This window comes from Balaenoptera physalus (genome assembly GCF_965194825.1).
Source record: "Balaenoptera physalus genome assembly, chromosome: 7".
Lineage (NCBI taxonomy): Eukaryota > Metazoa > Chordata > Mammalia > Artiodactyla > Balaenopteridae > Balaenoptera > Balaenoptera physalus.
The window spans coordinates 122688356-122699231 of record NC_138886.1 but is presented as its reverse complement, the minus strand read 5'-3'; positions in this window follow the sequence as shown (position 1 = coordinate 122699231).

The following is a 10876-nucleotide window of genomic DNA, read 5'->3' as shown; positions in this document are numbered from 1 at the left end:
TGTTAAGAGAATTTGTCTTTATTTCTACAGATCTTTCTTCTCTGCTATGATTTGTAGTAGTTCTCCATATATTCCGAATGAGTTTTCATCAGATTCACATATGCGTTGCAAGTATCTTCCCCTGTTCCGTGGTTTTCCATTTCACTCATTTCCTTGTGCTTTTGGGACAGAAATTCTTAATAAGAATGTAATTCAATTATAACATTTTTCTTCCTCTGTGACTTGCTTTTTTTTTTAATTTTTAATTTTTAATTTATTTATTTATTCTTGGCTGTGTTCGGTCTCCGTTTCTGTGCGAGGGCTTTCTCCAGTTGTGGCGAGCGGGGCCACTCTTCATCGTGGTGCGCGGGCCTCTCACTGTCGTGGCCTCTCTTGTTGTGGAGCACAGGCTCCAGTCGTGCAGGCTCAGTAGTTGTGGCTCACGGGCCCAGTTGCTCCGCGGCATGTGGGATCCTCCCAGACCAGGGCTCGAACCCGTGTCCCCTGCATCGGCAGGCAGACTCTCAACCACTGCACCACCAGGGAAGCCCTCTATTTTTTTTTAACTGAAGTATAGCTGATTTACAAAGTATTACTTTCTGGTGTACAACAAAGTGATTCAGTTATATATATATATACACACACACACACACACACACACACACACACACACACACATATGTATATATATGTGTGTATATGTATAGTCTTTTCCATTATGGTTTATTACAAGATATTGTGTAGAGCTCCCTGTGCTCTACAGTAGGGCCTTGTTGTTTATCTATTTTAGGTACAGCAGGGTATATATTTTAATCCCAAGCTCATTAAGCCCTCTCCCCACCCTTTCCCCTTTGGTAATCATAACTTTTTTTCAAAGTCTGTGAGTCTCTTTCTGTTTTATAAATAAGCTAGTAGCATATTTTAGATTCCACATATAACTGATATTATATGGTATTTGTCTTTGTCTGACTTAGTTCACTCAGTATGACAATCTCTAGGTCCATCCATGTTGCTGCAAATGGCATTATTTCATTCTTCTTTATGGCTGAGTAATATTCCATTGTATATATACACCACATCTTCTTTATCCATTCATCTGTTGATGGACATTTAGGTTGCTTCCATGTCTTGGCGATTGTAAACAGTGCTGCTATGGACATTGGGGTGCACGTATCTTTTTAAATTAGAGTGTTCTCTAGATATATGTCCAAGAGTGGGATTGCAGGATCATATGGTAGCTCTATTTTTAGTTTTTCAAGGAACCTCCATACTGTTCTCCATAGTGGTTGCACCAATTTACATTCCCACCAACAGTGTAGGAGGATTCCCTTTTCTCTAACATTTATTATCTTTAGACTTTTTGATGATGGCCATTCTGACTAGCGTGAGGTTATACCTCATAGTAGTTTTGATTTACATTTCTCTGATAATTTGCGATGTTGAGCATCTTTTCATGTGACTATTAGTCATTTGCACATGTTCTTTGGAAAAATGTCTATTTAAGCCTTCTGCCCATTTTTTGATTGGGTGGTTTATTTGTTTGTTTGTTTTGATATTGAGCTGTATGAGCTGTTTGTATATTTTGGAAATTAAGCCCTTGTCGGCTGCCTTGTTTGCAAATATTTTCTCCCAGTCCATAGGTTGTCATTTCGTTTTGTTTATGGTTTCCTTTGCTGTGCAAAAGCTTATAAGTTTGATTTTTTGTTGTTGTTGTTTTTGCTTTTATTTCTTTGCCTTGGGAGACTGGTCTAAGAAAATATTGCTATGTTTTATGTCAGCGAATGTTTTGCCTATGTTCTCTTCTAGGAGTTTTATGGTATCCTATCTTATATTTACATCATTAAGCCATTTTGAGTTTATTTTTGTGCGTGGTGTGAGGGAGTGTTCTAGCTTCATTGATTTACATGCAGCTGTCCAGCTTTCCCAGCACTACTTGCTGAAGAGACTGTGTTTTCCACATTGTATATTCTTGCCTCCTTTGTTGAAGAGTAATTGATCATAGGTATGGGGGGTTTATTTCTGGGCTCTCTATTCTGTTCTCTTGATCTATATGTCTGTTTTTGTGCCAATACCACACTGTTTTGATTACTGCAGCTTCATGGTATTGTTTGAAATCTAGGAGAGATATGCCTCCAGATTTGTTCTTTTTTTTTTCAGGATTGCTTTGGCAATTCTGGCCCTTTTGTGGTTCCAAATAAATTTTAGGATTACTTGTTCTAGTTCTGTGAAAAATGTCATGGGTATTTTGATAGGGATCTCATTACATCTGTAGATTGCTTTGGACAGTGTGGCCATTTTAACAATATTTATTCTTTGAATCCAAGAGCATAGGGAATCGTTCCATTTCTTTAAATCATCTTCAGTTTCCTTTATCAATGTTTTATAGTTCTCACTGTATAGGTCGTTCACCTCCTTCATTATATTTATTCCTTGGTATTTTTTTGACCTGACTTTAAATAGGATTTTTTTGGTTTACTTTTAGAGAAAAGGCTTTTAACTTTCTACTCGAGTATGGTGTTAGCTGTTGTCTTGACATACATGGCCTTTATTTTGTGAGATATATTTCTTTTACATCTAATTAGTAGATAATTTTATTATGAGAGGATGAATTTTGTCAAGTGCTTTTTCTGCATATGTTGACATGATCATGTGATTTTTATCCTTTGTTCTGTTAACAAGCAGTGTCTGATTTATTGATTTGCATCTGTTGACCATCCTTGCTGGCAGGGATAATTTCCACTTGATCATGGCGTACAGTACTTTTAGTGTGCTCTTGAATTCAATTTGCTAGTATTTGGTTGAGAATTTTGCACCTATGTTCATCAGGGATATCGGTCTGTAATTTTCTTTGCTTTTAGTGTTTGTGTGGCTTCAGTGTTAGGGTAATGCTGGTCTCATAAAATGAGTTTGGAAGTGTTCCTTCCTCTTCAATTTTTCAAAGAGTTTGAGAAGCACTGGTATTAATTCTTCAAATGTTTGGTAGATTTCACTAGTGAAATCACGTGGGCCCGGGTTTTTTGGGGTTTTTTTTGAGAGATTTTTGACTCAATCTGTGCTCCTTATTGGTTTGTTCATAGTTTCTATTTCTTCATAATTCATTCTTAGTAAGCTATATGTTTCTAGAAACGTATCCATATTTTTAAAGTTATCTAATTTGTTGTTTTCACTCAGAGTGGCAGCAGAGTCAGGGTCATAGGATCAGGCACCCATAGAACTAGCACAGCACCTGGGTCCTAGGGCCAGGTGCCCTTGCTGTCCTGGTGCAGGTGTGCAGGTGCGGGTCTCCTAGGAAACCGGGGTCAGGATCTTTGGGCCTCACCTAAGTGACTCAGGCCCTGGAGGGTTGGGGCAGCAGCCGTAGCACAAGCCCTGTGATGCAGGCACGGCCGTAGCTTGGGCCCAGGAAGCAGGGTGCAGTCGCAGCACATTCTGGGGATGGTGGTTCAGAGTCGCGACTCTGGCCCCAGGGTGCAGCCACAGACCAGCGGCAGCTCCCCGCTGTGATGACAGGTCAAAGCGGGGACTTAGGACTCTGGGTGGGGCACATGTCTGCAGCAGCACAGCCCATGATGATGGGTCAAAGCTGGGACTTAGGACCAGGTTTAGGGGGGCACATCATGACCCTGATTAAGGAAGGCCAGAGCCCCAACTTCAGGCTCTAGGGTGGAGTGCAGAGCAGACAACTCTGGTCCCTTGGATGGCAAGGCGCTGTGGTGCCCCAGTCCCAGAGAGTGGGCACAGTAGTGACCGGGCTCCTGGGGACAGGCGCCCCTGCAGTGACCTTTCCAGTGCTGGGAGGAGATGGTGGCAGGGCCTTCCGGCAGCTCTGCATGCTGAGGTCAGCGCTGGTGAGGACTGGGCGTCCTAGGAGCAAAGACTGCAAATGCCCATGCAGTGAACAGTGTTGGGGCCCCCTCCTGTCCTTCTCCCAGGGGCAGAACCCTCTCAGGGGACAGCTCTGGGGGCCCTGCTGCTCTGGACGGGGGGCAGGGTGGCACAGGTAACATGCTTCCTGCGCTAATTACCTGGCTGTCTTCAGTTCTTAAGCTGCGCAGGTTTTCTGCCACTGCTCTGTTGTAGCCCAGGGCTTTCTCAGACCTGTTTTCATTGGTTTGTAGTTATTTGTTTATTGTTTTTTTGTTATTTTTGTGTGGGTGTTGAACCCTCCGTCTTACTGTCAAGTTACTGTAACTTGTCTGTTTACACGTACATACACACACACGCACACATACACAGATACATGCACACACACACACATAGATACATGCACACACACACACACATATACACACACACACATACCTACACATGCACACACATACACACATATACACACAACACGCACATAATACACACACACATACACACATATACACATACACACACACATGATTGCTGTGTTTTGACTGTAATTACACTGAATCTATAGATAAACTGGAGAGAACTGATAGTTTTACAACGCTGAGTCTTACTATCCATACACATATCATCACGTCTTAAGACCTTCTTCAGTTTCTTCAAATGAGGTATAACATTTTTATCTGTGTAGATGTCTTACATAGGTTTTATTAGATTTATTCCTAGACATTTCTCGGATCCTCTTTTTTTAAAAGAACACTTTGGTAATATGAAAAAAATACATTGCGGTTTGATTGTTTTATATTTTCAGACCTTTGTATGTTGTCTTTACTCAAAGTTGTGGTCTGTGAACTGTTACTGTAGGGTTTTGTTTGGCTTACATTTCTTTTTTCGAGAAGCTCTTCTTTGTGGATATCTTTAGTTCCTGGCTATTATTATTATTTGTAGGATGTGAAAAGGTTATGTATGCACTCTCCTAGTCTCAGTGTACAGATGGGTTGCAGGATGCTCGAAACCCCATGCTCTCCCACCCTTCCTCGGGGGAGCAGTTCTGTCTAATTTTTGGCTTGGATTCAGGATATTTGTCATGGGCTGAATGCAGATGTCCCATCCTTGAGGCTAGTCCCCACCCACCCAGCAATGCTAACTCCTTAGAAGAGTCTTTTCTTTTTTTTTAAGTCAAGTCTTTTATTTATGTATGTATTTATTTATTTTTGGCTGTATTGGGTCTTTGTTGCTGCGCGCGGGCTTTCTCTAGTTGTGGTGAGCAGGGGCTACTCTTTGTGGCAGTGCGCAGGATTCTCATTGCAGTGGCTTCTCTTGCTGCGGAGCATGGGCTCTAGGCATGCAGGCTTCAGTAGTTGTGGTACGCAGGCTCAGCAGTTGTGGTGCACGGGCTCTAGAGCGCAGGCTCAGTAGGTGTGGCTCACGGGCTTAGTTGCTCTGCGGCATGTGGGATCTTCCCGGACCAGGGCTCTAACCTGTGTCCCCTGCATTGGCAGGCGGATTCTTAACCACTGTGCCACCAGGGAAGTCCCTAGGTGAGTCTTCAATAGTGCATTCCTGTGGTCTCTTTGGCTGCATGAAGGTGATGCGCTAACTAGAAAGATCAGTGGATTCCATAATATTGCCTTGAAGCAGCCCCTAGTGAAATCCCTGTGATACATCAGCCCCCCTGGGGGAAGCCCTGGGTGGTGATGGTAGCAGTAGCACTGCAGGAGGGAAGGCAGGCCCAGGCCCCTGGAAGTATCAATCCTGCGCAGGCCAGTGGGATACCCTCAGAGTGGAAAGGTCTGTCGTAGTCGTCTTCTAGAAGTCACACACTGGTCTTCTTAGGGTCTGGACCACGGCAAGGCCGGGTGCCGGTCCTGTTCCGGGCAGGTGGAGGCCCACAACTCGAGGAGCCACATCCCCCTTGCTGAGAAGGAGGTCCTGTGAGGCGTTCCCAGCTTCCATCACTGACTCTGTCAGTGGCTCATCACAGAGGCCCTGGGATGCGGATAGTCTGAAAATCAAACTTGTGGAGTGCTTTCCTACATTTCTTAGAAATTTGCTACCGAGATATTGATATTTTAAAAGTATTTTAATGTAAAATATTTCTCCAAATGAAAAAATATTTTTAGGGTTTAATATCAGAAATTTATTAATATCAGGAATATTTCCCAAAGTTCAGAAATTTTCCTTTATTAGATATTGAGAAAGATGTCATCCATTACATTGCATTGATTTATTAAAGGAAGTTGAGAGCTGAATTTAGTAATCAAATATAGTAACTAAGCTCTACGTAGCTTTTCCACACCCTCCTCCAGTTTACTGCATGACTGTTGGTCATTCACCAACCCATTTTTTAAAACTACACATATATAGAGAGAGTGGGATAAAGAATAAGCAGCATCGGAGTGAGTTGTACCTTTGGATGTTTCTTTGATCATTTGTGCTTTAAAAGACTCATATAGAATATATCAACACTATAAAAATATGTGTGGAAACAACAGAAGGGCATGTAGAAAAATGTTAACATAGTTGTGTTAAGGGGATTCTGGCTGTTTTCATTAAAGATAAATGTATTATGAAACGATGCTCAACATCACTAATCATTAGAGAAATGCAAATCAAAACTACAATGAGGTATCACCTCACAGCAGTCAGAATGGCCATCATCAAAAAATCTACAAACAATAAATGCTGGAGAGGGTGTGGAGAAAAGGGAACCCTCTTGCACTGTTGGTGGGAATGTAAACTGATACAGCCACTATGGAGAACATTGTGGAGGTTCCTTAAAAAGCTAAACATAGGGGCTTCCCTGGTGGCGCAGTGGTTGAGAATCTGCCTGCCAATGCAGGGGACACGGGTTTGAGCCCTGGTCTGGGAAGATCCCACATGCTGCGGAGCAGCTGGGCCCGTGAGCCACAGTTACTGAGCCTGCGCACCTGGAGCCTGTGCTCCGCAACAAGAGAGGCCACGATAGTGAGAGGCCCGCGCACTGTGATGCAGAGTGGCCCCCGCTCGCCGCAACTAGAGAAAGCCCTTGCACAGAAATGAAGACACACACAGTCATAAATAAATAAATAAATAAAAATTAAAAAAAAAAAAAGCTAAACATAGAACTACCATATGACCCAGCAATCCCACTACTGGGCATATACCCTGAGAAAACCATAATTCAAAAAGAGTCATGTACCACAGTGTTCATTGCAGCACTATTTACAATAGCCAGGACATGGAAGCAACCTAAGTGTCCATCAGTAGATGAATGGATAAAGAAGATGTGGCACACATATACAATGGAATATTACTCAGCCATAAAAAGAAACAAAATTGAGTAATTTGTAGTGAGGTGGATGGACCTAGAGTCTGTCATACAGAGTGAAGTAAGTCAGAAAGAGAAGAACAAATACTGTATGCTAACACATATATATGGAATCTAAAAAAACAACCAAAAAAATGGTTATGAAGAACCTAGGGGCAGGACAGGAATAAAGATGCAGACATAGAGAATGGACTTGAGGACACGGGGAGGGGGAAGGGGAAGCTGGGATGAAGTGAGAGAGTGGCGTGGACTTATATACACACTACCAAATGTAAAATAGATAGCTAGTGGGAAGCAGCCACATAGCACAGGGAGATCAGCTCGGTGCTTTGTGACCAGCTGGAAGGGTGGGAGGGAGTTGCAAGAGGGAGGGGATATGGGGATATGTATAGCTGATTCACTTTTTTATACAGCAAAAACTAACACACCATTGTAAAGCAATTATACTCCAATAAAGATGTTAAAAATACAATGTACTCTGTAATGGGATCCTGGAACACAAAAAGGATATTAGGTAAAAACTAAGGAAAAGTAAATAAAGCATGGACTTTAGTTAATAAAAAAAAAATTAATGTATTAAACTTCTCCAAAATGTTTATGATGACCCATTGTTACCTTTATAATCAGAAAAAATGACTATTTAAAAAGTAGTAACACAGGGGAGTTCCCTGGCAGTCCAGTGGTTAGGACTCAGAGCTTTCACTGCCCTGGCCCTGGGTTTAGTCCCTGGGCAGAAAACTAAGATCCCACTAGCCGTGCAGTCAAAAAAAAGAAGAAGAAGAAAGTAGTAACACAGATTTCTTTATACAGTATAAATGCAAAAATATGTAAAATTATTATACCAAAATATTAAGAATTTGAAATATGAATTAGAGATCTCTAGATAATTTTGTTTCTAATATTCTGCACCTTCTGTTATGCTTCGATATTATCTTTATGATAGAAAAATAACAGTTTTTAAAAGGAATGGGTAGGAATTTTATATAAAGCTGTTGGGCGGGTGAGAGGATTCTAGAGAGAAAGGATGAAATGGTAATTTGTTATACTGAGAAGAGGCTCGTGATGCTGGAAGAAATAAAGAAGGTAGCGAGGCGTGTTTTTGCAAAGTACCTGTGAGAAGAGCCAAGGTGGCTGAGGAGCGAGGCTCAGAACCTGGTTCTGTTTTTGTGCTGGACCAGGTGTTGCGCTGTAAGTAACCTGGGCGGAATGGGCGGGCCTCCCGCGCTCCCCCCCCCCCCGCCCCGCCCACAGGTACCGCAGACCCTCCCGGGCTCACGTCACCAGTGCAGAGCCGGCAGAGGGCGTTTCTACACTGGGGGTGATAAACCCCGGATTCAAAGTTTGTCAGCTTTGCAAAAACATACAGAATTCTTTGAGACTTCAGCCAAGCACACGTACGTACACGTGCACACCACACGCAGACAGAAATAAGAATATATTATTTAAATTATGAATATTAAACATTTTAAGTTAATTGACATTTAAACATATGAACGAATGAACTGCAACGCAACGAAGTTGATAAAATGTGTATCAAAACCAAAATGATTTATTTTAACAGAATTCTAATCAATAAGTCATTTTAAAGCTTTCCAACAAAACTGTTTAAAGTGGGATATTTGGAAAATTTACTATATTGGCCATGACATAAAGGGAGAGGTTTCACAATTTACAGTGTCTCAGGCCTGCAGGATTTGTTTGTTTGTTTGTTTTATATTATTTATTGAGATTAAATTAAATAGCATATGTTCATTTGCTAAATAGAGAAGAGTTAAACTGGTCCCTATATGTATTGTAAATACTATTACAGAACATATTAAAATGTATTTCAGTATAATCTTTAATAATATACCACTCATATTGATTTTTAACTTAAAATAATTACTTTCTCGTTATATATTTTTTAACATCTTTATTGGAGCATAATTGCTTTACAATGTTGGATTAGTTTCTGCTGCATGTATAACAGAGTGAATCAGTTATAAAACAGTTCTTCCGAATGCTCAAGCCCCCGTTTTCTGAGGACAGGCATCCAAGTTAGCAGGAAACCATGGAAACCGAGCGAGCCCAGGAGCAGGGCGGTCGCAGGGCTGGCATCACAGCTGCAGCGTCGCCCCCCTGCCCACCGCTGAGGCCCTGCGCATGTTAGTATTTTCTGGGAAGATGGATCCTTTGGGGGTGGGGGTCAGAGAAGGTCCTTTTTTTTTTTTCACTTCCGGGGTAGGTGGAAAACGGTGCTCTTGTCCTTGGTTTGGAAGATCTCGGGGAATGGACGGAGCGGTGTATTCTGAATGTGGAAGGGAGTGGTCTCCTTGGGACGATAGGAGGGCGGACGTGCGGGGCCCCAGTGGGGACATGCCAGACTCTCAGGAACCCCGGTACCAGCCAATGAGATCGGTGCGTCCGCTTACCTCGGAGGTTTCATGAAGGAACAGAAGTAGCTAGGGCAGAGATTTCTCACAACCAGGGAATGAACTGAAAATAGGTGATCTAAAGCACAGAATCAAGAATTGTGCACGTATGCACCTAAACGTGTTGGCAAGTGTCTATAGGGTGTGTTAAATTAACGAAGGAAGATCATTCAGGATTTAATTAATATGATTCTACTGAGGCCTCTTAATGAGTGACAAGGCTAGGATACCACATACACAAAGATCATCTTAGTTTTCTTATTGTAATGACCACTTTGGGCTGCTAATCGTGCTGTTAAAAGCTGCTGTTGTCTTGCTATGTTTGTGGAGAGCAGTGCGTGGTGACTGCAGGATGGCACCCTTCTGATAAGCTCACATGTACAAGCAGTGACCTGAGTTACCTGTGAGTGACCTTGAAACCACGTACATGGCTTGAGGACATCAGCCTCCCCTGGTAGGGGTTCCAAGGGGAGCATTTGTAGCTGCATTGTGTCTGCACAACCGTGGTTATATTCTGCTCACCCTTTATTTCAATGTTCTGTGTAGCCTATTTACCTCAAACTCTCAAGCCTTTGAATCTCCTAACTTTAACCATTGCAGCCTGTTTCAGGATGACACAGTCATAGATATAAAACACTGGAAAGAAGGAAGTCGACATAATAATTTGGAAAAGAAGCAATTTTTAGAAAGCTGTCTGGATGTAGCCATATGCCTCTTGAAGACTGGCTGGAAATAGAGGACTGAGGATGGGCCAGACAAAACGTTTCTCAGATCTCTATTGTTTGTTTTTCACTCAGCATCACCAAATAATCCCTTGTGTTCCCATTTTAATAATGTTAAGTATGTTATTTACCATAAAAGTTATATAATTGATCTCTCATCTTGGTATTAGTTTTGCTTGACGAATGTTCCCTACATTTGTTCCTTAATAAAATCGACTGTTCACTCTTTAAATCAGACGTATGGGCATTGGGTACATGCACGTGAATATGAATGCATTTTGTTATTTGGTCCACAAACATATACAATGATTTCATGTTCTTTGAATTCTGATTTCTGGGCTTAAATTTACCCAATGCTCCAATATTTGGTCACTGTGCTTCTGGTTCTTGGATGAATACCTCATCCACTTTCATCTTTGCACTTACCTTCCTCTTTGTAATAAAGTCCAATTTCCTCTCATCTTCGGGTATCATGGTATGAATGCCAAAGCCATTTAGTTCATTTATTTTCCATATATTCTTAATGTGAATTGTAATCAATGCCTAAATCTTTGACTTGGATCCACAAGATGAATGTGTCTTGTATTCAAGAGCAA